This window comes from Bison bison, unplaced genomic scaffold (assembly GCF_000754665.1).
Source record: "Bison bison bison isolate TAMUID 2011002044 unplaced genomic scaffold, Bison_UMD1.0 scf7180017864134, whole genome shotgun sequence".
In the NCBI taxonomy this organism is placed as follows: Eukaryota; Metazoa; Chordata; class Mammalia; order Artiodactyla; family Bovidae; genus Bison; species Bison bison.
Window position 1 is genome coordinate 8,391,580 of NW_011494706.1, and position 26,482 is coordinate 8,418,061.

At 42.0% G+C, this 26,482-nt stretch overlaps 1 protein-coding gene across 4 annotated transcripts in view; it reads right to left on the bottom strand.

Annotated features, from left to right (window-relative positions):
* The window catches only part of CDK14 (cyclin-dependent kinase 14), a 668,333-nt gene that overhangs the window by 49,640 nt on the left and 592,211 nt on the right, over window positions 1–26,482 (bottom strand). The window contains exon 14 of one of the 4 annotated variants that reach the window (XM_010839813.1): window positions 25,403–26,358. The exons of the other annotated variants lie outside the window; for them this stretch is intronic. The gene's annotated coding sequence lies outside the window, so the exon portion shown is untranslated. Of the gene's footprint in view, window positions 1–25,402; window positions 26,359–26,482 lie in introns of those variants that run through there. 4 annotated transcript variants of the gene reach the window in all.

Consider the following 26,482-nt stretch of genomic DNA (forward strand, 5'->3'; position numbering starts at 1 on the left):
CAGTTCTAGCCACTGCTTATTATTTATTTATATTTTCTACCAATGTTAGCTATAATAACAAAAAGAGAAAAATGGAAGCAATTCAAGCATTCAGCAATAAGAAGGATGGTTCAGTAAATTACAGAAAAAAAAAATCAGAATAACTAACAACTTTGAGAGCTTATACAGTCCATGGAATTCTCCAGGCCAGAATACTGGACTGGGTAGCCTTTCCCTTCTCCAGTGGATCTTCCTAGCCTAGGGATCAAACCCAGGTCTCCCGCATTGCAGGCAGATTTTTTACCAGCTGAGCCACAGGGGAAGCCCAAGAATACTGGACTGGGTAGCCTATCCCTTCTCCAGCAGATCTTCCCAACCCAGGAATCAAACCGGGGTCTCCTGCATTGCAGACAGATTCTTTACCAACTGAGCTATGAGGGAAGCCACATTATTGAAAATGCAACATATTTTCCCTTCTCTCCTGGAGCCCTGAAGTTCAGAGCAATTTTTCTGAGTTACTTCAAGATAGCCAGGCCATCGAAAGCTCCCCATTGCCCATGACCTGACTATATCAGAACTGGAGAAAACCGTCAACCCTTTGGCCACCAGTTCTTCACCTGTGTCGGAGAAGGCAATGGCACCCCACTCCAGTACTCTTGCCTGGAAAATCCCATGGATGGAGGAGCCTGGTAGGCTGCAGTCCATGGGGTCGCTAAGAGTCGGACACAACTGAGCGACTTGACTTTCACTTTTCACTTTCCTGCATTGGAGAAGGAAATGGCAACCCACTCCAGTGTTCTTGCCTGGAGAATCCCAGGGACAGGGGAGCCTGGTGGGCTGCTGTCTATGGGATCGCACAGAGTCGGACACAATTGAAGTGACTTAGCAGCAGTAGCAGTCTTCACCTGCGTCAGGTTGGAAAGATCCCTCACTCATACATTTGCCTTCCAAAGCGATGCTTAATATAATGTAACTTATGCTGGAGAGGACACATGACTTTGCAGGCAGAACTACTCAGAATACAGAATGCCTCATATTTCATGAATATGTACATTGTGACCAATTCCACATCTCCAGTGTAACAAGCCTGGAAGTGCCATAGCCTAATGGGATGTCAAAAACTTCTGAGTTGGGCAAGGAAAAAAAAAAAAGTTTTCTGGGGGCTGTAGAGCTTATCCTGGCTTTGGAGAAGGATCATGACAGATGTTAAGTGCCGGACCAGATGCTCCTGTGGCCATAAGGAACTCCACAATGAGGAGCCAGGTGTGTCTCATCAAGGGTGCTCCTGGCAAGGTGGGACTCCACACTGGATTACTTTACATGACAGGGGCAGCAATTTCCACTATTGTTCATTCATAATGTGCCAAGAATCGCAGGCGTAAACTCCCATCTGCCTGACCATTCTGCAAGGTCGGCATATGAGAGTAGTGAGCACTTCCAAATACTGGGCAAGTACTGCTCGTCCCCTTCTCCTCCTGCCCTCCCGTACACAGGTCACCTCTCTGTCACTTCTCGTCACAGCTCTAGGAGATGTGAATGTGATTACCAGGCTATGTTTCCAAGGTCACGAAGTTAAGTGTCAGAAGTTGGGACAGCTGGGGACTTCCCCGGTGGTCCAGTGGCTAAGACTCTACACTCCCAACTCAGGGGGGTCAGATTTGATCCTTGGTCAGGAAATAATATCCTGCTTTCCACTACTAAAAGATCCCACGTGCTGCAATTAACACTTGGAACAGCCAAATAAATAAATAAATATATTGTTTTAAATAGAAGAACTTGGACTGTTGACTGTGAAACCAGAATTCCGAACGGCCATGCCACACTGCCTCAGTGCCTTCCACGTAACGTGAGGCACTGCTCTCTCAAATAATTCTCCAACAGCACTGCAGGATCAGTACTATTATGCATACCTGGAAATGAAGAAAACGAGCCTCAGAGAGACTGAGGGACTTGCTCATGTACACAAAGCAAGAAATGACGTTACTGGGATTTGACCCTGGGTCTGTGTGAATCTGAAGTACAACCAGACCCAGTACGTGACTTCCGACAGCGAGTCTCTTGTTTGTTATGAATAAAAGCTGACTTGGCCAGAATTTAGGTGCTCCTATTGGCAAATCCCACAGGACACGAGATTACTTTAGTTAGACATTGCCTTTCACACTTAAATCTTTTCTTCTTTTTTTCTTCTGTTTGTGTGTGTGTGCTGGCTGTTTTTGATAATTTTTTTGTTTATAATTTAATTAATTTGGGGCTGTGCTGGGTCTTTGTTGCTATGTGGGCTTTTCCCTCGTTGGCGCGATAGGCTTCTCTTGCTGTGAAGCACAGCCTCCAGAACTTGCAGGCTTTGGTACTTCCAGCTCCTGGGCTCAAGAACACAGGCTCAACAGCTGTGGCTCATGGGCTTAGTTGCTCCGTGGCATGTTGGTTTTTCCTGGACCAGGGATTGAACCTATGTCTCCTGCACTCGCGGAAAGATTCTTTACCACTGAGCCACTGGGAAAGCCCCACATCTTTTCTGCTTACAGGGTAAACATGTGATTCAGCAAGTTCTGTGACGACCCTTAGCCTCCATCCTAATCTGGACTCAAACTCAAAACTCTCTTTCCACATGTTTCCCCTGCTTGAAATGCTTCGGAGCCCTGCTGGTGCCTAAGTCACGAGGGTAGATATTAATCACGGGAGACATGTAATGCACAAAATATGGAGATAATCACTGCTTAAAATAAAATATAGGTTGTCTCATCCAAACGAAGGCTGATCCAAAAATGGCAAGTCAAACCACTAACATTTCCTTCAATGCTATTTGCATGTTCTCTCATTCTGTCTACAGCTCTTGCATGTGTCTGCTCATCCTCCAGGAGTAGGTCGTGCCAAGAGGCGCAGCATAAATGGTTTCAAATGCACAGAATGTGATGGGAATCTCATTTGGAACCATATGGTCCTTCCCAAATGCTCCAAATGGCCATGACTCAAAGGTACACGATTTAAAAAAATAATCCTGCCACCATTAAAAATATATGAATAAATAAACGACAGCAATGACTTCCTTTTCCCTGCTGGATTCGTGGATGAGTTGCTTCTGCTCTGTGGCTGATTTTCAGTTCAGATAACTCATCTTTATTCATTTCCTTTCAGTTATGATGAGCCATATTGAGAGCAGCTGTAGACAGGAGAAAAAAAAAGAAAGAATCTCCTCACTCCCTCCTTCGAATCGTCAAACAGCCATTATAAAGAATCCATCTGGGCTCGGTGGTGTGTGGAGCACCCATGAAATAATAGGAAACAGGAGGCAAAAAAAACACAGTTTAAGCTGAATCTAACAAAGAGATTTAAAAATTATCCAAACACGTGTTTTGAGGCAAAAATCAAACTCAGAAATGATTTAATGCAAAGTCAGGTAGACCAGGACTTGAGGAAAATTATTCTTCAAATTAAATTCAAACCCCAAACAAAACAAAGTGTCCTTTAATGCTTGATGGAAAACACCAATCAGATGTCTGGTTACTAGGCAGGTAACTAGTAATGAGAGGTCTGTGGGCCAGTTCTAGTAAGAGTAACATTCAACGTGAGAAGGGGGTGAGCGAGTGCCAATAAGCCAAAAGCCTTAACATATAATATAAGAGTGAAATGATCAGGCGAAAACAACTTGCACAAAGTGGAAAGAAAGAAAAGAAATAAGAAAGGATTTACATTCGTGATGGAGCTTTTATATCTGCAAAGTCCTTCCAGGTTTAAAAAGCAAATGAACTGAGAATCAAAACACAGTTATATTTCATTTTCTAAAATTCTGGATGAACGATGAATATTTTTTGGATCAAGCTTGGTCTGAATTAGGAAGTAAATGCTTTTAACATTTTACTTAAAATGATTTCATCTGTTGTAATATATAAACGCAACAGAAATCTTGTTTATAGGTCATTCTACTATATTTCAATGACACAAAAATGGCTTTGGTTTCAAAGGGGAAACTTGGCAAGTGATAACTGCATAAAATCTGCAGTCCTGTTTATTTTACAGCATTTTTGTCCCTGCGTTTTTAATGGTTACATGAACCAAATGCTTAGGCAACTGTGCCGAAGATGATTATGATTGAGAAACGAAGATATCTTAGGAGGCAAGCTGGAAAACTGCTTTGCAAGTTTTCCGAAAATGTAACTTACAGGGTAAAAAAGAATTCTAAGTAGTGTTTGTAAATGACCCAAAACACACAGTGACTAAAATTCACAAAGTTTTAAGATATTGGAAGAAAAACTAATGAAAAGACCATCACCATAGAGCACATCAAGAAAATTCAAACTTCTTTACCTTCAATTTACTAACTAGAATTAGTAAAGGTTTTTATTTCCTGTCAATCTCTGAAAGTGAAAGAAAGTGAAAATTTTAATGGCTCAGTCGTGTCTGACTCTCTTTGTGACCCCATGGACTGTAGCCCGCCAGGCTCCTCTGCCCATGGAATTCTCCAGGCAAGGATACTGGAGTGGGTAGGCATCCCTTCTCCAGGGGATCTTCCCGACACAGGGATGGAACCTGGGTCTCCTGCAATGCAGGCGGATTCTTTACCACTGAGCTACCAGGGCTTCCCAATCTCTGAACTCTGCCATTTTGGCACCGATGAGTACACACGTCTTGGTGACGTTTATCCTTCTCTGGTGCCCCAAATCTGATTCTCTGTCCACTTCTGCAATGGCATCTCTTCAGTCTCTTTGGCTGGGCTGGTCTGTCTGCCTTCTTGACCCTGCCTCTCTCCTCCTACCCCCAGTGGTCCAAGCTCTGCTTTCTCCTGGGAGCTCAGTCTCTTATGCTGACAGGTCGCTTCTGATCATCCCACAGCAACATGCCCTTCCTCAATCTGTCTGCTGTCCCTCTCCCACTGTGTCAACTTCAGTGGCCAAAGCCACCTCAACTCTGAGAGACTCACTCCTCCAGGCTTAAAAACTTTGACTTTTGTTTCAAAAAACTGTTTTCTCTCCTTTGGCCGATACAGCCATCAGTCACGGAGTCCTACAGATTTGTCTCTCTCTGTAGTTTTCCTTTCAATTCGATCTAGACTCTTAGCACTTCAAACCTAATTGATAACCATAATAATACTAACGGCAACTCAATAATGCCAGCTGTGATGTGCCCAGCACTGCCTTAATTGCTTCAAATGAATGAGAACTCTTTACATAGGAAGAAATCAAGGCACAGAGATGAGTTTCTCTGACTGAGGTCACACAGCAAGGAGAACTGGGATAGGAATCAAAGCTGTCTAGTTCTTCAGCACCAGATTAAACTGCTTCTCACAGAATCTCTTGTCCAAGCCATGCTGCACACTACATCCACTTCATATTTTCCTAAAACAGTGTTTTATATGTGGCAGTAGTCCTAGCAACCTCCATGACCCGTATCTGTTGGCTGAAAATTTGAGTAAAAATTTCTGGAAATTTATCCTAGGGAAATAATTAGCAATGTATGAAAAGATTTATTTTTTGGGATCTTCAACACAAAATGATAGTTCAAACTGGAACTGGATTGTGGCACATTCATACGGGGAACTATACACCATTAAGAGGTCTTCCCAGGTGGCTCGTGGTAAAGAATCTGTGTGCCAGTGTAGGAGACACAGGAGACGTGGGTCTGATGATCCCTAGGTTGGGAAGATCCTCTGGAGGAGGAAATGGCAACCCACTCCACTATTCTTGCTTGGAGAACCCCATGGACAGAGGAGCCTGGTGGGCTACAGTCCACAGGGTCACAAAGAGTCGGACACAGAGCACGCACCAACCTACCTACTCCACTAAGAATGACACTCTTGGGCTTCCCTGATGGCTCAGGGGTAAAAGAATTCACCTGCCAATGCAGAAGACATGGGCTGGACCCCTGGTACAGGAAGATCCTGCAGAGCAACTAAGCCCAACTAAGCAACTGTTGAGCCTGTGCTCGAGAGCCCGGGAGCCGCAACTTCTGAAGCCTGAACACCCTAGAGCCCGCGCTCCACCAGAGAAGCCGCCACAATGAGAAGCCCACACACCGCAACTCAAGAGTAGCCCCTGCTGGCTGCAATTAGAGAAAAGCCTGCATAGCAACAAAGACCCAACAGAGCCCCAAATAATAAGTAGATAAATAAAATCATACAAAAAAAAAAAAAAAAGAAAGACATTGCAGAAGAGTATTTGATGACATAGGAAAGTGTTCAAGACTTACCAAGTGTTGGGGGATCAGATTATAAATTATATAGAGCCATATGGAACATGAATTCAATTTAGTTAAAAAAAGGAAAAGACCCCCAAACTCCAAACCAAAATAAAACCTAAAATATACTAAAATGTTAACCAAAATTGTTTCTAAGGTACTGGGACCATAAAGGATTTATTTTCATGCTTTCCCCCAAATTTTTAATGAATATATGATACTTAATTATCAGAGCCCCCTCTTGCTATAAATGTTATTTTAAAAATAATATTCAAATCCCACTATTTCTGTAGTATCATTTCCCAGGAGAAGACAATACTTACTGTCTGTTAAGCTTTGGTTGAAAGTTTCTCTACCTACAATTAAAGCCCCTGGGTCTAGGCTTCTTTGATTCTTTAGTCCCAACCTCTGCGTCTTTCCAGGAAACCTCAGCCAACTTGATCCCTTCGGTATGCTGTCTTACCATCAGCTACCAGCTCCATGGTGGGTCATGGTCCAGCCAGAGCCCTGCTCCATCACTCACACCTCACTGACACATATGCATCAGCTCCTCCATTGGATTCTTAGAGTATAACTTGGATTTGTCCAGAATCATTTGGTACTTCTTTGTAGTTTTACCGTGTGTGGAAAATGACTCTCAACCCATGGGCCATATAGTTAATATAAAAAGTCATCATTACCATATACAAGCCAGGCCAGTGCCACTAATAATGTCTCCCACATTTACGTGCTGAAGCTTTATTATTTACACGCTGGTCTTAATTGCTATTTTCTGTCTCCTCTACCACATTGTTCACACTTGAGTGACAGCACTTCCCACCTCAATCAATCTGGTGTAATTACAAGTATACTTCTTCTGCTCTTTTGCCAGTTCCTTGAGTTCATTAATAATATCTACTTAAGCTTTATAGCTGTGGCACATAGCACACAGTAGCTACTCAACTAATACTTATTGAATAAATGATAGATTAGAGGAAATGGGTGAATCTGTACTTAAAGTTAAGTTGCTTGAGGAAAATCCTGGAAGCAACTTTCACATGACTGATGACCAGAATATAACACCAAACACCAAACACCAGAAATGTTGAAAATCTCCGTATGTGATACTGTTAAAGCTGAAAATATGACCTATGCCCACTTAGCTTTGCCAGATAACTAAGAGATGCATAAAAGCTAACTGGAACATGTAAGTCTTTTTTGTTAAATTTATTTATTTTTAATTGACAGATAATTACAATATTTTGTTGGTTTCCACCATACATCAACATGGATCAGCCATAAGTATTGGAACATGTAAGTTGGGAGTTGGTGACGGACAGGGAAGCCTGGCGTGCTGCAATTCATGGGGTCGCAAAGAGTCAGACACAACTGAGCGACTGAACTGAACTGAACTGAAGTCTTACCCATCATATTAATTTCTTACATGGCAAGATGGTTCCTACCTAGAGATTTAGTGATAAAATGGATCAGGGGAGAAGGAAGAGGAAAAAAGAACTTTTACCGGTTGTGAAAATTCCCAAACGGGTAACTCTAGTTGTTACTTTCCCCTGACTATATCCTAAATTACCCTTAAGTTGCTGTGTATCTATGGAAACCAAAAGATCACACCACGATTGACAAGACAGAATGCTGTATGAATAAGAGGTCTAGATGGGAGCTATAATTTTCCTGTGGGGCTTTATAACCACACGAGGAAAGTCTGACTGGTGAATATAGCCAATCAAGCCACTGGTCGCATTTAAGAACATGGTAATCCTAAATACACAGGCTTGGTTTTATATAATGCATGGGTATAACTCCAACTGAGTCTGCATACTGCAAGGATTTTTCCACCTCTCGTTGGCCCTCATTTCCATTTCTTTAGACTACTTCATTTCTCTCTTTGAGCTCTATGGGTCCTAACATTACGTTGTAAGTGGGAAAAAATGTGTCTCTGCTTTCTATCTTAGCTATGACCACGAGGCCATGAAGTGTAGATATTTAGCTACCAGTGGATTCCGTTATCCAGCTAGGTGTGAACCTGGACCAGAGGGAGAATACACAGAGAAAGAGAAGGAAAGCATTCCTCCTCTTCATCTACGGAATAAGGAACAAATGCACCCTTCTGGAACCAAATGAGGAACTCCAAGAGAGAAGTCATTTCAAACCAGTTTTTATTTAGACTGTGGCAAAAGTATGGCAAACATGATTTAAAATAGAACTCCTAAGAGTTCAACCAGAGAAATAAAAATGGCATAGTTTAAAATGAACCCCCATCAGGAACCTCCCTGGTGGTCCAGTGCTTAATAAGAGTACGAGCTTCCAATGAAGGGGGTTCAATCCCTGGTGGGGGAATTAAGATCCCACATGCCTCTAAGCATGGCCAAAATATTTAAAAAGTAAAGAAAAGACGAACCCATCATAACTCTAGAAGGAAGCTCAGGTCCAATCCCGCACTTTACAGGCAAATCACATTCCCTCAGGCTTTTCTCAGGTGAAGTTATGTTCTGCAGAAATGAGGGCATGACGACACCCAGAGTTATCTGGATCTGAATATCAATGGGCCACTATGAGTAGGGTCATTCTGTACTGAGGACATGATGTGCACCGAATGGACCCTGGGATGAGGATGCGCCTCCTGGACCTGTAACCATGGTAACAAATGAGACTCACTTTGGAACTGGGAATTTGAGTTCTGTCCCAAATTATGAGACAGCCTGAAGATCAGAGTGTGAGCAAGATGGGAGTGAGAATAACGGTGGAACAGAAGAGCAGAAGAAATGGAGCAGTCTCCACAAGGGAACTCCAGTCTTCAGAATAAGCTATGTTTCCTGGGATATATGATCCTTGGGACATGGCAGGCATTAAATAAGGAACATTAATAATGGTATCTGAGGACAGTGATTGCAGCCATGAAATTAAAAGATGCTTGCTCCTTGAAAAGAATGCTAAAAATGCTAATGCTAAAACTTAGAAAGCATATTAAAAAGCAGAGATATCACTTAGTCAACAAAGGTCCATCTAGTCAAAGCTATGGTTTTTCCAGCAGTCATGTACAGATATGAGTTGACCTGTAGAGAAGGCTGAGCAGCAAAGAATTGATGCTTTTGAACTGTGGTGTTGGAGAAGACTCCTGAGAGTCCCCTGGACAGCAAGGAGATCAAATCAGTCAGTCTTAAAGGAAATCAACCCTGAATATTCATTGGAAGGACTGATGCTGAAGCTGAAGCTCCAATATCTTGGCTACCTGATGTGAAGAGCCAACTCATTAGAAAAGACCCTGATGCTGGGAAAGACTGAAGGCAGGCGAAGGGGATGACAGAGGATGAGATGGTTGGATGGCATCACTGACTCAAAGGACATGAGTTTGAGCAAACTCTGGGAGGTGGTAAAGGACAGGGAAGCCGGGTGTGCTGCAATCCATTGGGTTGCAAAGAGTCAGTCATGACTTAGCAACTGAACAACAAAAATAATGATATCAGTGTCCTTTCTCCATATCAACAAAATTAAAAAAATACTTTAATCATTAATGAGGCAAAAACAAAATCAAGAAATAAGAATCTTATATTTGTAATAGTAAAACCTAATTTGGATCGATGGCCGGAAAGACATGTCTGAATCAAAATCTAAGGTTTAATACTGTTTAAAGAGATGCAATCATATTATCTCTAAGGATGCACAGAAACTAGAGGAGGGCTAAATCTGCCAAGGAGAGGTCCTTCCTGGGCTCACCTGGTATAATCACATTAACAGTAACTTCAGTGTGCTTGAAAATAATTTTCTTAATAGGGTAAATACTGTCCTTTGCATTCTTTTCAGAAAATTTACTGCCTTAGCAAACTAGTTTTCATAGACACTGCCTTACCAAAAATTATTATGCATTATGAATAAAGGAAAGTGCAAGTGTTGGTCGCTCAGTTGTGTCTGACTCTTTGCAACCCCTCCTGGACTGTAGCCCACCATGCTTCTCTGTCCACGGAATTTTCCAGGCAAGAATACTAGAGTGGGTTGCCATTCCCTTCTCCAGAGGATCTTCCCAACCCAGGGATCAAATCTGGGTCTCCTGAATTGCAGGCAGATTCTCTACCATCTGAGCCACCAGGGAAGCCCATTATATATTATACCAAAGCTTAAATGTTTAAAAAGTTATATAAATTTAGGAGTCCCAGGTGGCTCAGATGGTAAAAGCGTCTGGCTATAATACGGGAGACCTGGGTTCAATCCCTGGGTTGGGAAGTGAAATTGGAGAAGGAAATGGCAACCCACTCCAGTACTCTGGCCTGGAAAATCCCATAGACAGAGGAGCCTGGTAGGCTACAGTCCATGGGGTCGCAAAGAGTCGGACACGACTGAGAGAGTTCACTTCACTTCATACGTGTATGTGCAGTGTATGTACACACACACACACACACACACAACCAAGACAGTAGGTCTTTCTAGTTATTTTAGGCCAACGTGTAAAAAAATACCCACCAATTGTCTGAAAGATAATATAAATATACTACCCTATTTTGCTACAGAGCAGTAAAAGTAAATTGGATGGACTGACAAGATTTCATGTAACTGCTACTGCTGCCAAGTGGCTTCAGTCGTGTCCGATTCTGTGTGACCCCATGGACAGCACCCCACCAGGCTCCTCTGTCCATGGGAGTCTCCAGGCTCCCATGGAGAGTGGGGTGCCATTTCCTTCTCCAATTTCACTTAAAGAGATAATTAATTAGCTGACAATATATTTTCATCTAAAAGGAGACTGGAAAAGGGAAATATAGTTTTAAAAATGATTTAAACACAAACTGTCCCCTCATAAACAATCATCAATCAGGAGGCCTTACCTCCCTGGCATTAGAAGGGTTAAGCGCTCTACTAAATGCCTCTCTCACTTCCTCCCAACCAGAGGATGCTGTAATTTTTAGGATTTATGAATTGGCCGGGCCAGTCAGCATCTTGAACACGACAGACTCTGTCTAGATCTATCTCTTACCTGCTGGGAAGAGACAATTCCCCTCACACTTGGAACCCTGAAGCCCTTTAAGCTGCCTGCTCTGTAGCCACGGCAGCTGGGCCCTGCACAATTCTTCATCTCCTACCTCTGTGGCCTCACTAAATAAAGACCACGGTGCCTTGTTAGCCAACAGCTGAGCGTGAAATCACTACATTCCAATTCCCTACTCCCTGAGTCAATCAATCTTTTTTTTTTTTTTTTTTTGACATTATAGATCTCGATGCATTGGGTCAATAAAAAGATGGGGAAAATGGAGATGAATAAAATTAATGTTTCAGGGCAAGTGGAACATACCCAAACGACATATTTAATTTCATATAGTGAAATTAAGTGTATTCATATAAGAAGGTTAGAGCTAACAAAATCAAAACACATGCTATTTAAAGTCATCATTGCGCTCAGAACTTGCACGGGATACATAATGGGAAAGAGTGTAGCGACAGATACGCAGTCAAGAATAAGCTTTTGGTCAGGTCTAAAATTGTTAATGGATTAGAGTATGCTTGACAAGACACTGAGGCTGTAACATATGTTCTTTCTAAGGGGTATTAACATTTTATGCATTAGCGACATGCTAAGTGAGAGGGAGAAGGAGAGTCTGAACCACTAACTATGAGAACATGACCACCAAGAACTATGAGAACATCACGTGCAGCAATCAGCAGGCCTTCTCCTCACCTGGAATCCTGTGTGCGCAGGCGCCTGGGGATGGGGGCTGCAGGGAAGCTTGGCACAAGGGGAGGACAGTCAAAAAGGGAAGAACACAAATAAATAGGCTGTAGCGTGTGTTGAAGGTGGTGCTTTTTTCTTGAAGAAGCTCCTAATGCAAAGGGCATGTGCAGAAAAGGCCTTCAGAACAGGGAAGGAATGTTTTGGAATAAACCTTTCATCCCACTTCAATAATATCTCATAACTTATGTCTACTTCTCTATTGGCAGGGCTACTTATTTACTCAGTATCCTCTAATCGTCCTTTCACGTGTATTCACATCATGATTCTTTTTCAAGACTGCAAAATTGGGACTTCCCTGTGGTCTAGTAGATAAGACTCTGCCTGCCAGTGCAGGGGACACGGGTTCAATCCCTGGTCCGGGAAGCTTCACATGCCTCGGGGCGACTAAGCCCGTGCATCACAGCTACTGAGCCCGCCCGCCTAGAGCCTGCGCTCCCTACCAAGAAAAGCTGCTGCAATGAGAAGCCCTCGGACTGGGACGAGAGCAGCCCCTGTTCACCGCTACACAGAAAGCCTGCCTGCAGCAGTAAGGACCCAGTACAGCCCAAACTAGGAGAAAAACAAATAAAATTAAAACAGTGCAAAATTGTTGTATGGTAAAAGTCTGAGCATCGAACAAATATTACCACTAAAAATGAGCTGGGACTATTGGTTCATCCAGAGCACTTGAAAATCATTAGGCCATTAATCTAGGGCACAGTCTCCCTAACTGTGAGGGAGTTTTATATATATATAAATATATATATAGTGTGTTATGTCTTTATATAAAATCTCAACAACTTTTGCTGCTAGTTTGCAGACTCCTTATAGACAGCAGCTATATCCTGTCTCCTGTAATGCCTGGCCAACAGCAAGGAATGAATAAGCATTTGTTGACTTGGATGTACTACTTTTAAACAGGAATGAAAAGACCCTGATGCTGGCAAAGACTGAAGGCAAGAGGAGAAGTGGGCAACAGAGGCCAAGATGGTTGGATGGCATCACTGACTCAAGGGACATGAGTTTGCACAAACTCTGAGAGATGGTGAAGGAGAGGGAAGCCTGACGTGCTGCGGTCCACAGGGTCACAGAGAGTCAGACTCGACCTAGTGACTAAACAATGACACCAGAAACCGTGTTCACACCTGCCTCTTCATGCTCCTCTGGGACTCCTGGGCATCCCTGACCACACTCCTCATGACTCTGGGCAGACTCATGACTGCCGTCTGTCTTCCCCGCAAGACTGCAGTATCCCAAAAGACGGGCACTAAGGCCAACTTGATTTTGTAGTCTAAACATCCAGAAAAGGACTGGACTTACAGGGGGCCCTCCACTTTCTACCTAAGGGACTAATTATTACCTCACAAACTTCACATTTAACCAAAGATGCGGCCATCACATCTTATTAAAGGGACTGGAAATGCAGAATTCCTGTATGAGTAAAATGTAATTACGTGCACATCATTACCTGATTTGCAAATTCTCTTTTAAAATGAATTATTTTGTATCATTCACATGTTATTTAGAATCTGGTTATGAGTTATATATGTACATATGTATATACATATAGACAGACAGATACACAAAAAGATAAAGAAACAAAATTTTAACTGCTCCCTTTTTACTTCTTGACTGATTTCCTTATGGTGATTTTACCATTAAACATGATCATTTTAAGGTTAAATATAATTAGAAGTGTAGATTAGAAGAATAAAGAATTATGTTAAGTATTATCATACCAAATGGAGAAGGCAATGGCAACCCACTCCAGTACTCTTGCCTGGAGAGTCCCATGGGCGGAGGAGCCTGGTGGGCTGCAGTGTATGGGATCGTTAAGAGTTGGACACGACTGAGAGACTTTACTTTCGATTTTCACTTTCATGCATTGGAGAAGGAAATAGCAACCCACTCCAGTGTTCTTGCCTGGAGAATCCAGGGACGGGGAGCCTGGTGGGCTGCCATCTATGGGGTCGCACAGGGTCGGACATGACTGAAGCGACTTAGCAGCAGCAGCATTATCATACCAAAAGAGAAATAATTTCAGAGTTGGTTGTTTTCCTGGATTGTTTATCCATTATCCAGATTTTTAAGGGAAAAAAAAAATGAGTTCAGTTTGGATCCTGAAACTCAAAGCTTCACTTCATATTTGGCAAGTCAGTAACATCTATGATAAAGTATAAGATATTTATCATACGTGCAAACATAATCTGTTAGGGGAAAGGCAACATGTTTTATACAGAGAGAGGGCATGTCTTTCCAATCATTCTGAGTTATTTGAGAGGGTAAATAATTTGAGAGAGCACATAATTTATTTAAACTTTCAAAACCCTTTGACAAGGTTCCACATCAAAGACAGTTTATAAAAGCGGAGTTAACATGGGATTGGGGAAAGTGTTTTCTCATGGAGAGAGGACTTGATTAAAGATGGGAAATGATGAGTAGAACCAACATTTTCCATCACAGAAGTATTAAAAGTAACTAGTAGCCAGCATCAACTGGATTTTCTTTTTAATATTAAAAATTATGTTGGCATGAGAGAGAGTGAGCACACTTTAAAAAAAAAGAAAAAGCTTTATCTGCAGAATCCATTTACCTCTTGCAGGTGATAGAATGCCTAAAGTCATGGAAAGATTTGCGTGCATGATAGAGCCAGAGAGAGACAGAGAGATTTAGGTGCTGGTGGAGGTAGGGCAGTTAGCAGACCAGAAAAATGATAAGTAAAGGATGCTCTTTATACCAAACTGGCTTATCTGCACTTATCCAATATGTGCAGGTTTGATTACTATTTCTTGAAAGGTACTTGATTAGGCAAGTCCAGTGAAACTGGGAAAATAAAATATCTTAGGTACTGTTTTAGAGAGTGGAAGGAAAAAAACCTCAACACTTGTGTGAGTGTGTGTGTGTGTATGTGAAGAGATCAAAGAAAAACAGAGACCGAAGAAACACAATAGGAAAATGGAGGCTGTTAGTTTGTTCAGCTTAGAAAAACCAGAAGTTGAGAGAGGCCACTGGAAAAGTTTGTAAAATCACAAAGGACATACGGGCGGGTGTCTATTATACTCACTGTCTGAACAGTAAAGCCAGGTAAACCCCTTTGAAGTTTAAAAGGCTCTTTCAGGACACCTGATAGGAAGGGCTTAGATTCACCCAACAGGTGGCTCTTCAAGAGAAAGCGTCTAGTGAAAAACTGAAATGGGCTTAAGGCGTTTGGGACATCCAGGGAGGCTAGATTCTTAACAGGTTAATAAAGGCAACCAGGAGCTTTCTGTTGTTCCCCTACCTTTTAAACTTCCCCTCCCCTACACCCCTCACAGACAGGGGCTGAAAAGTAGCCAGCCTGGTGAGCCACAGCTTCATTTCCCCTCTATTGATGCAGAAAATGAAGCAGGAATTACGATGCTGCATTAGTTATCACTGCTGTCAACATTAGTCCCTAATGACCCAGTTTGGGAGGAGGGGAAGAGGGGTAGAAGGGAGAAGGTACCCGCCAAACAACAGTGCTACCTCAAGATATAAACGATCTTTTTCGAGGTAAAAAAAAAAAAAATTTGGCCGACTTTAAAGACTGACTTTCTTATGTGCAGTGCAGCAAAGAACAGCTTGTAGGCTGCAGATCAATAAATTCCAGTTAACTTTCAAGTCATGTTGGCATGCAGCCCTGGCTGGTTTATTAATTTACATTTCAGCCCTCTGAAAAGGTATGTATAAAGAAATAAGGCACTGTATGGATTGCAGTGAGATTGCTCAATCAGAACAGGTTTTCACATTTATTGGTTATCAACAGCACCGGGAAATCTTACAACACTAAAGAGAACAGGTCACCTCTCCTTTTGTCTCACCCGGTTAGTGTTTTTCTTAGGACTCATTCCTTTTTGTTTTTAAGAGTACTTGACATCTTATTTTATTTTATTTTTTTAAGATTTTGATGCGGACCCTTTTTAAAGTCTTCATTGAATTTGTTACAGCATTGCTTCTGTTTCTACTGTTTTAGTGTTTTGGCCTCGAGGCATGTGGGATCTGAGCTCCCAGACCAAGGATCGAACCCACACCTCCTGCACTGGAAGGTGAAGTCTTCATCGCTGACCGCAGGGAAGTCCCTGCAGCGCTTGCTCTCTATCTGGGCAGCAAAAACCTATGGCTTTCCCCAGGCAAGTTTCAGCAACTAGTTAAGGATAAAAAGAGTGTGAATGACAAGACAGTAACACTATCTCAATGTTCAAATTTCCATGTAGAACAGCTTGTCTGCAGGGTTGCTCGGCTTGTGGAATCTCTGCTCCCAGACCAGGGATCAATCCCAGATTCCCTGGGGTGGAAGCATAGAGTCCTAATCACTGGACCACCAGGGAATGCCTTTCTCTTTTTCCTGCCCCTGGTCTGCAACACCTATTTAACTCTAAGAACATAACCTAAAAGTCTAAGAGTAGAAATGAAAAGCTACAAATAGCTTATGTTCTCTTCTTTTGATCATCTTCCTGTTCTTCTTTTCTCATCTTTGATCCTTCACTTGGCTTGCTTTCAATATACATTTTTAAAAACCCTCTAATATCTGTCAGTGGATTATTCCTTTTGTGGCCTTGCTCTAGGTATCAAGACTTTCTGGAATTCCCACTCCAGTGGATTATTCCTTTTGTGGCCTTGCTCTAGGTATCAAGACTTTCTGGAATTCCCACTCCAAAATGGTTACCATTTTAAGAAGCACAAACTCATTTTACTATTAGACCATGCTGAAAATTACTCTGAAAGGACAGCTGCAGTTCAAACAAAGCATCCTCTCAATGACTTCTGGATTATCTGCGTCACCTCTCCCTTTTATTGACATAAATACGGGAGAGCTGCCTGAATCTATGAAAGCTAGTCAGAGACAAAAGCTGCAGTTGAATTCTATGTACCTAACGCATTTTTGGAGGAGAAGGCAATGGCACCCCACTCCAGTACTCTTGCCTGGAAAATCCCATAGGCGGAGGAGCCTGGTGGGCTGCAGTCTATGGGGTCGCACAGAGTTGACTGGACTGAATTGACTTAGCAGCAGCAACAATGCATTTTTGGACTTCCCAAGTGGCGATAGTGGTAAAGAACCTGCCTGCCAGTGCAGGAGATGCGCGTTCGATCTCTGGATTGGGAAGATGCCCTGGAGGAGAAAATGGCAACCCACTCCAGTGTTCTTGCCTGGAGAATCCCAGGGACGGGGGAGCCTGGTGGGCTGCTGTCTATGGGGTCACACAAAGTTGGACACGACTGAAGCGACTTAGCAGCAGCAACAATGCATTTTTGGACTTCCCAAGTGGCGATAGTGGTAAAGAACCTGCCTGCCAGTGCAGGAGATGCGCAAGATCCCCTGGAGGAGGACACGGCAACCCACTCCAGTATTCTTGCCTGGAGAATCCCACAGACAGAGAAGTCTGGTAGACTATAGTCCATCCAGGGGGTTGCAAAGAGTCGGACATGGCTGAAGCAACTTAGCATGCATACACTGTGTTTTTAATTCTGAAATATTTATGAAAGAATAATACCATCTAAATATGGCCCATAATGATAGCATCTTGTGTATATTTTTAAAAACAAGTGCTTATGTGGAAATCTTAGATACTTTCAGACCAATTGTATCTTCATGAAGTTTATATAGAATATTATCATTTTATTAATAATTGTGATATGTATTTAAGAGCCAGCTGAAACAATATGAAACTTATGCCACATTTTCATGTTGAGAATTTCAGATTAAAGACAGATTCACACTTTTTATTTCTGACTGCATTCAGTTTTAATCATGGTTCCTGGAGTTTCTCACGAACAGTGAAATTGTATTTAAATAGGGCCTTTAGGGTGTTCGAGTTACAGATTAATTAACTCAATTTGGACAAGGGGCTGGGGGCACTGCAGTTCTCGCAAATCTAATTTTATCTCCAGAGGTAGTCCAAGTTCCTCTAGACATCAGCAACTAAATGACTGCATAGGCTTGGACTGACTGTGATCGAAACATCTAAAATGAAGCAGGCTTGTCAGAAATCAGACCAATGGTGAGTGCAGTGGGATGACACGGGACTCATTTACATTTCCAGCACACTGTTGCCTAGGGCTATGAATGCAGCTCCCTCTCAGCTGTGGGATGTTGGGCTTCAAGTTTTATTTATTTTTTATTGGAGTATAATTGCTTTACAATATTGGGTTACTTTCTGCTGTACAAAGAAGCGAGTCAGCCGTATGTATACATGTATCCCCTCCCTTGTGGCCCTCCCTCCCCACTCTTCTCCATCCCACCCCTCTAGGTCATCATAGAGCACAGAGCTGAGCTCCCTGTGGTTCAAAGCAGCTTCCCATTAGGCTTCAAGCTCTAGCCCAGATGCTATCTTCTCCATGAAGCATCCCCTGACTCAATGAGGTCTGCCCCTTCTCTTTTGATTGCATTTTTTTTTAGGCCTGTATAATAGTATTCACACTTTACTCTGAGTTAATCATCTGTATCTCATGCCATTTACTGCCTTGTAAACTGCTTGACAATGGTGACCATTGTAATGGACTGAACGTGCCCCCCCAAATTCATGTTGAATCCCTCATTCCCAACACGGGGCCTTTGGTCGATCAATTAAGTTTAGATGAATTCACGAGGGTGGGATCCCCATAACAGGATTCGTGTTTTTTCTTTTAATTTTATATACTTATTTTTTTTTAATGTTCGGCTCTGCTGGGTCTTTGTTGCTATGTGTGGGTTTGCTCTAGCTTTGGTGAGTGGGGGCTACTCTTGTTTCGGAGCATGGGCTCAGTAGTTGTGGGACATGGGTTCAGTTGCCTCATGGTATCTTCTTGGACCAGGGATGGAACCCGTGTCCCCTGCATTGCAGGGCAGATTCTTAACCACAGGAGAACCAGTGAAGCCCCAGGATTAGTGTTCTTATACGAAGGGTCAGATATCCACTCCCCCACCCCCCACCATGCTATGTGACAACGCAGTGAGAAGGTGGCTGTCTGTAAGCCAGGAAGAGAGCCCTCATCAGGAGTCAAGCCAGTCATCGAAAGCCCCGAGTCACGGTATTTTGTTACGGGAGCCCGAGCTGACTAGCACCACCGTGTCCTGGTCTCTCTCCCAAAGCCATCTATGGGATTTGTTGGCATAAATGTTTGCCAGCTCTCTTCTGGTTCTCATTCATCTGGGCCCTTTACTTCCACGAATATCTTTCTTCCCTACAAACTTGCTAAACTCTTTTCATTTTGCTCCTGGTTCCCTGGAAACTATACGCAAACATAAACACATATAACAGTAAACCTGATTAATTGTTAAATAGTTAGAAAAGATTCTAAGGGCCAAGAGACTACTGAGCGAAATCGGCTAGTTACTTATACAAAGAAGTATGTTCTTGCCAATTCTTCTTGCAACAAAGGCTCCTTTGGGCTATTTTCACATTTGTCATTTAGGACAGAGATATAGTTACAAGAAATATTTCATTTTTCTTTTCCCTCTACTGTAAGATAAACAACAGAAAAAAGATGAAGGTAAACAGCAACTTCTTCTCACCCTCCCTGGCAGGACACCTGTGAGAGCCAGGGACTGCAGCAAATTTCAGAACACAGCCTTTCCTAAAAAGGCAGCCTCTACTCAACCCTTGCCTGACACTGTGGTTAGAGAATGCCCAGAATGGCTCGTTCACCCTTTTATTTATGTTTTTAGTGAGTTGTAGAAAAAGGAAGATTTTTATGTAAGATCTCTTGTTGTTGTTCAGTCGTTAAAAAATTCTCTGTTGTTGTTCAGTTGTTAAAAAATGTCTGACTCTTTGCGACCCCATGGACTGTAGCCCACCAGGCTGCTCTGTCCATGGGATTCTCCAGGCAAGAAAACTGGAGAGGGTTGTCATTTCCTTCTCCAGGGGGTCTTCCCGACCCAGGGATTGAACCCGAGTTTCCTGTTTCTCCTGCACTGGCACGTTACCACGTGACTACACTGCATTAATAAGCATGCACTGCAGGCAGATTCTTTACTGTCTGAGCCACCAGGGAAGCCCCTCTCACTTGGAATGGTTCTCAACAACCCCTACTGGGGCCACGAAACAAACAAATTTTCTTCCAGACTGCCCCCACTCTACCGTGTTCCTCACATCGCATATCCCCTGGATGTAACATGTTCAGTTCTCCTCTTGTGCTTTCTTGCTGACTTTCTAAAGAATATCTTGACTATCTCTTCTCAATTTCCCCAAATCCCTCTTCTTCATTCTCTTTAAAACTCATGCCAAACCAAGTCCCAATATGCCCTTCCTCTGCTCATGATTATGTATGATCGGTACCAAGAAATGTGCTGCACTGTCAGAATTCTAGCTTTTCTTCATGTTAGGTAAAAGCTTCCCAGGTGGCTCAGTGGTAGAGAATTCACCTGCCCATACAAGAAACACAGGTTCAATCCCTGGGTCAGGAAGATCCCCTGGAGAAGGAAATGGGAACCCACCCCAGTATTATTGCCTGGAAAATCCCAAGGACAGAAGAGCCTGGATGGCCACAGTCCATGGGATTGCAAAAGAGTCTGACATGACTTCAAGACTAAACAACAGCAGCAAATGGAAAGACAAATGAAAAATGATTATCACAAAGAATTCAAGTCAATATGTCTTTTGTATCACAGTCTTCATGAAATTTGGGATTCATAACAGTTACTGAGTGCCTGTTATGAACCAAGCAAGCCATTATGCTAAATACATTATCATCCCATTTAATTTGTACAACAAGCTGACAACACAGACACTATTTCTAGTCCCGATTTACAGATGGAAAAACTTGGAGGCTTGGGAAGGTTAAGACTTAGCCCGGGTCACGGAACTGTTAAGTAGTGCAGTGTAGTCTCAAAGCCCAGATGGCTGACCCAAGTCAGGATCTTCATCCCTAGCCTACACAGCTTCTGTGAGTTAAAGAGAGCTGCCTGGACCAAGTGAAGTCCGCTGCTAACAGGACAGGTGTGAGTGCAATGAATGACTAACCAAATGTTCACCAACATAAGGTCCCACTCTTGGGTCTGTATGCAAATAGGCAGAACAGGACCTAAAATTAAATAAAAGAGCTCAACATGAGATCAAAGCTCTTAGGACAGTCTGCCCCTCTACAACGTCAAGGGCAGAAACAAGGACTAGCTAAGCCTATTGCAACTTCCCAAAGGAGGTTCTATAAGATGCCCTTTTAGCTTGTTTTCTTATTTAGTCTTGTTTTCTTACTACTTCCTTTTTCTTCTTTCCCTTCTGCAGGGGATCTTCCCAACCCAGGGACTGAACCCAGGTCTCCCGCATTGCAGGCGGATTCTTTACCAGCTGAGTCACAAAGGAAGCCCAAGAATACTGGAGTGGGTAGCCTATCCCTTCTACTCCAGTATTCTGGCCTAGAGAATTCCATGGACAGTCCCTGGGGTCACAAAGACTTGGACATGACTTAGCGACTTCCACTCTCACACTATTTATTTGTATTAAAGAAGCTGTCTTTCCCCAGGATGCTCACTTCTCTGAGGACCACGTGATGGAGCTGCAACCTCTTTCTCTCTCATGTTGCCATTGCTCACTTCTGCCTTTCATCCCTCCCTAAAGAACTGGATGGGGGAAGGGCCGGGAGGAGGACTCGCTGTTTTTCCTTTTTTAAAAATCATAAGGCTGCTTCAAGTCCATTCAGATTTAGTGTTGTCTTGGTTATATGCTAAGTCTCACAGTTTTCTATAGGATTAAGTAGGGAAACTGCATTTCAGTGTTAGAAAGACAGGGAAAAAAAAATACCTCAAGCAAATGAGGGCTGGATGGCTTCTCAAGCCATCCTTCACACAGAACACCAAAATAATTCCTGATCCACTCCTGATGGTTACTGTACTTAGCTCTAAAAATCCCAAGAAGGGACCTGGGAAATCACTTATGCAAACTTCTGGCTGCTGCATCCTTTGTTTAAAAGATATTTTAGGTGGAAACAGAGTACAAAGCAGATTAAAGTGGAGCTGCTCTGATGGGGAGAGTGAGGGGCTTGGACTCCTTCCCAGTGGGCGCCTCCCTCCCTTGCCTCCCAAGAAAAATCTTGAAGGGGATCTGAGGAGCAGTCACTGGCTTGCAAACTTGTTTTGGGCACAACTCACTGTCAAAACACGTTTGACTAAGTAACTCAGTATAGGAGCAGTTACATACACACAAACACACACATGTCACTAAGACAAAACTTGGATGAAAAATCTTTATTCTTACTACATGTGATCATCTTTAACAGTTTTCTTTCTCATCTAGACTATTCCATTTAAGAAACACATTTCCAGTCCATGAGATTGATATCATTGCCCCTGAGAGCAAGTTGAAGAACACGGCATTCAATGACTTCACCCTCAAAATAAATTCTAAAGATGATGAAACTTTAGCTCACATTTGCATGCCCTTCCTCTCCAAGAAACTGATGAAGAAAAGATGTGGCAAGTGGGCTTCCACGATGGTCCCGTAGTTAAGAATCTGCCTTGCAATGCAGGGGACTCTGGTTCAATCCCTGGTCAGGGAACTAAGATCCCAAACCCCTCAGGGCAACTAAGCCTGTGTGCCACAACTACTGAGCCTGTGTGCCTGCAGCCTGTGCCCCCAAACAAGGACTCGTCACCCCACAACTAGAGAAAACTCACATATAGCAATGAAGATCTGGCGCAGCCAAAAAATAAATTAATAAATAAATAACATTTATAAAAAGAAGCGGTAAGTGGAGGCACTAAAACTTGGATTTCAGGCTGATTCACTCAATCTAAGAAGGACAGATTTCCTTTGCAGGGAATTGGAATGCTGACCAAGAGAGATGTCTTTTTAACTTTTCTTATGACAAACCTTAGGACAAGTCAACTTCATTTCCACTGCATGGCCAGAGAAGCAGGCAAAGTCAGAATCCAGACAACTAAAACACGGAAAAGGAGCAAGCGTGTGTCTGTACTTGACTCCTTTTATGGACTTCTGGTTTACGCCCAAGGCACAGCTTTCTTTCAGTCCTTGGTTCCATAAACATCCTGTATCCTTGTAATCTCCCATTCCATTAAAAAGAAGAAGAAAGAATGGACAAGAAGACCTAGCACAGCCTCTTGACTTCTGAGATGGCCCATATTCTGTCTGTGGAGTAGGTATCTCTCTAAATAAAGCTACTTCTCTCATTGAAAGAAAGAAAGACGTCTAGCACAGTCATGATAGTAAGTTTGAAAATAAGTTGTCATTAGTATACATAAAATCTATTTATGCTACAAAAGTATCACCAACATAAAAACAAAAAACCCTTTAAAAGAAGAATATAGAAAATATTTTTGTTGAATTTAAAGAAAGTTAAAGAGAATGCAAATATACATATTTGTAGAAAGAGAACTCCCAATGTCAATTACTTTTCCACCCTTAGGACTGTCACTATGTCAATCTAGGGGCAGCCACAGGATTTCAAGGCATTATTGAATTTCTTCACTAACTTGAAAGATCAGTCTCAAACACCAACTATTTAAAGATGTGTCCCTTTCTATGTTTCATTTAAACAAGAGGTTGTAAGAAATACACCTTAAAATGAAAAATCTAGCCATGCCAACCTATAATAAGACTTCAAACATATGTACTTCCACACCAAATCCCAAAATGGGCTTTTATAAGTTTCTTTCTACAAAAATAAATAAAAGAAAGTAATAAAAAAAAAGATAAAGCCTTCATACAGAATTGCAGCAATTATATCCCCATAGCTACACTATAACCCAAAACTTTGCAAAGGCTTTGATTATTGAACCATGGCTGAAGTGAATAATTTGCTTTTCACTAAGAAAACAAGCACATTCATTCTCACCACAATGGAGAGAGGCAGTTTTAATTAAACCTTATCAAAAGATGAATAAAGAATAAACTCAATACCCATTCCACAGAACTCTATTTTCATCTGTTTAGTTTAAGCTCGCCATGTTCATACAATAATTATCCACTGTCCAAGGAATGCTGGAGTTGTGTTAATGTTGGTAAAGATTTAATTAGCTCAATTATCTGGAGAGTATTGAATTGAGGCTCAGCACAGTACAAATTTCTTCAGGCTTTATACATACCTCTGATCAAAACACATGAAACTGAAATCTCAGTGAACAAAAGACCCTTACTTCGACAATTCTACTATTGAAACAGTTCCATACTTCATAATTTTATTACTCCAATTAAAAAAACCCACAATATAAGTCTTTAGAAGTAGAACTCATAAGTGAAGGCTTATCTTGGTACGACTGTGCGTGTGTGTGTGTGCGCGTGCCCACACAGTGCACACACTTAACTTCCTGAATCTGTAAATATGTTCTTAGAAAGTTAATTAAATTTTCCTTTTAGATAAATATTAACACCCAAAATCCAGCCCTTGGAAAAAATTTATCTTTTCAATGGAGCCTACATCCTTTACCTTTCTCTCAGAAAATGAGGCATTTAAAAAGCATTGAAGGCGCTGTAACACAGACAACTGTTTCAATCTGTCAGACACCAGGGACAGACAGTAGGGTTCATTTCAGACAGCAGATCGGCCCCCGGTGGCCTGACCTTCCTGGTGGGAAAGAGAACACAGTGCTGTGCTTGACAAGCTCAGCAACAAAGAGGTATATTCAGGTCCTCCCAACTCAGACACGCTTCTCACAGGGCGAAATGCAAAGCAGGAGGCAGAAAAGCACCACTCCCAGCAAAGCAGAGTTTACTGAGATCAGACACCAGCATCTCAATCATAACAAAAAATTAAAGTGTGTAGGAAAGTGACAAGCACCACTGTATTCACTCATTTATAATAATTTCAGAAAGCTCTTATCTGGCCATCACCAGTGTCTTTGCTTCCATCCTCACCTGTGAACCATGCTCACTGTCTTTTTCACATCCATGGAAATCCCCAAATATGACCTGATAAAGGTTTTCCTAATTATTATACCAAGGAAGAAGGCAAACATTTTCTCTTAGAAGCCGGCTCATGTTCATTTCAAAGTAAGCTTTCTCTTTCTTTCTATAAGTCCCAGGTTTTGCCTTTATTTTGAAACTCAGGTGGACATTTCCTGGTCTTTTAGACTCTTAGACAAGCAGATTTTTCATTACTCATTTTATTTTGAATTTGTATGGTGTCTTCTATGCAGGTCTCCAAATGAGCCAAAAATCCAGCAAAGGGATAAGCAACAACAACAACAAAAATATCCTAAAATAATATCCTTAATTAAAGAAAAATCTTAAGCTAAATTCATGTTATGTGTTATGTATTTTTACTGTTAAAAATACACATATTTCCCTCTAATCTCCAATGTCAACTTTTATAGTATATCCTGCTTGATCAACTATAAGCAATGTGTGAAAGTGAAAATGAAAGTCACTCAGTTGTGTCTGACTCTTTGCAACCCTGTACAGTCCATGGGATTCTCCAGGCCAGAATACTGGAGCAGGTAGTCGTTCCCTTCTCCAGGGGATCTTCCCAGCCCAGGGATTGAACCCAAGTCTCCTGCATTGCAGGTGGATTCTTTACCAGCTGAGCCAACAGGGAATCCCAAGAATACTGGAGTGGGTAGCCTATTCCTTCTCCAGGGGATCTTCCCGACCCAGGAATCGAACCAGGGGCGATTTTTTTTTGAAGTTTTAAGCTCCATGTAGAAGATCATAAATTTGAAAGGCACTCACAACTGCCCACATTATCCTTATAAATAAATAAACTGCTATTTTTAAAAACTCCCATTTTGTATTTTGAGTACATACTTTCCTGAACTATAAGGATTATGGATGTTTATAAATATAGACCAACTAGTGAAGTTGAAATGAGTCCTGGTGTCTGACCCACAAATACTGTGATGATTTAACATGTAAGCAGGTACTACAGATACACACTCCTCAATACAGATGTGTAGACTATTAGAAAAACTTACAGTGAAGAATAGACCATTGCACACCATCTAGTTCTTCTTGGGTTAGCAAAGAAGGAATCTTTTGAAAACTGGAAACAGACCATAGTCATAAACTCATGTTGCCAGTGTTGACTTAAAAAATAACCACAACCTAAAAGCTGAGAGTTATATTTTATTTGGTGGGATTTTTCAGAACTTTAAGCCCAGGAGACAGCATTTCAAGTGACTCTGAGAAATTGCTCCAAGGAGGAGGTAGGGAGAGGAATCAATTTATATAGACGTTTTGCAACAAAGTGCAGGTAGTCTAAACATCAAAAGAATATTGTTAATTAAAGAAAACCAGATATCCTAAGTTAAGGAATTTAGGGCTTTTCTACCTATAGGAAGATGCAGGAATCTGGGCTCACTGAAATAATTCCTTTGATGTGCACCTCACCTATCTGGGGCCAGTATTCTTTTTTTTTTTTTTTTCCACATCCTGAGCTTCCATGTAGCTCACCAGCTAACTGGAGGGAATGGCTGCAGTCTGATGGCTGCTAGAAGGCAGCTATTCTTCCCTTCCTGAGTTCCCTCAGGCTCACCAGCTCACCTTTTGTAGCATCTGCAATTGCTGATGATGGTGACATCTTTTGTTTACTGATGTGGCAGGAACTATTCCACGGCAGGAAATTCTCCGTTTCTCACGAGATAAAACATAAGGTTGATTGAGTGGTGAGAAAATGCGTTCTACTTAGTTGTCTAAATAACTTGTCTTAATTTCAAATATTTGAACTTCAGAACATTTTGAAAGGAAAAAAGGCAAA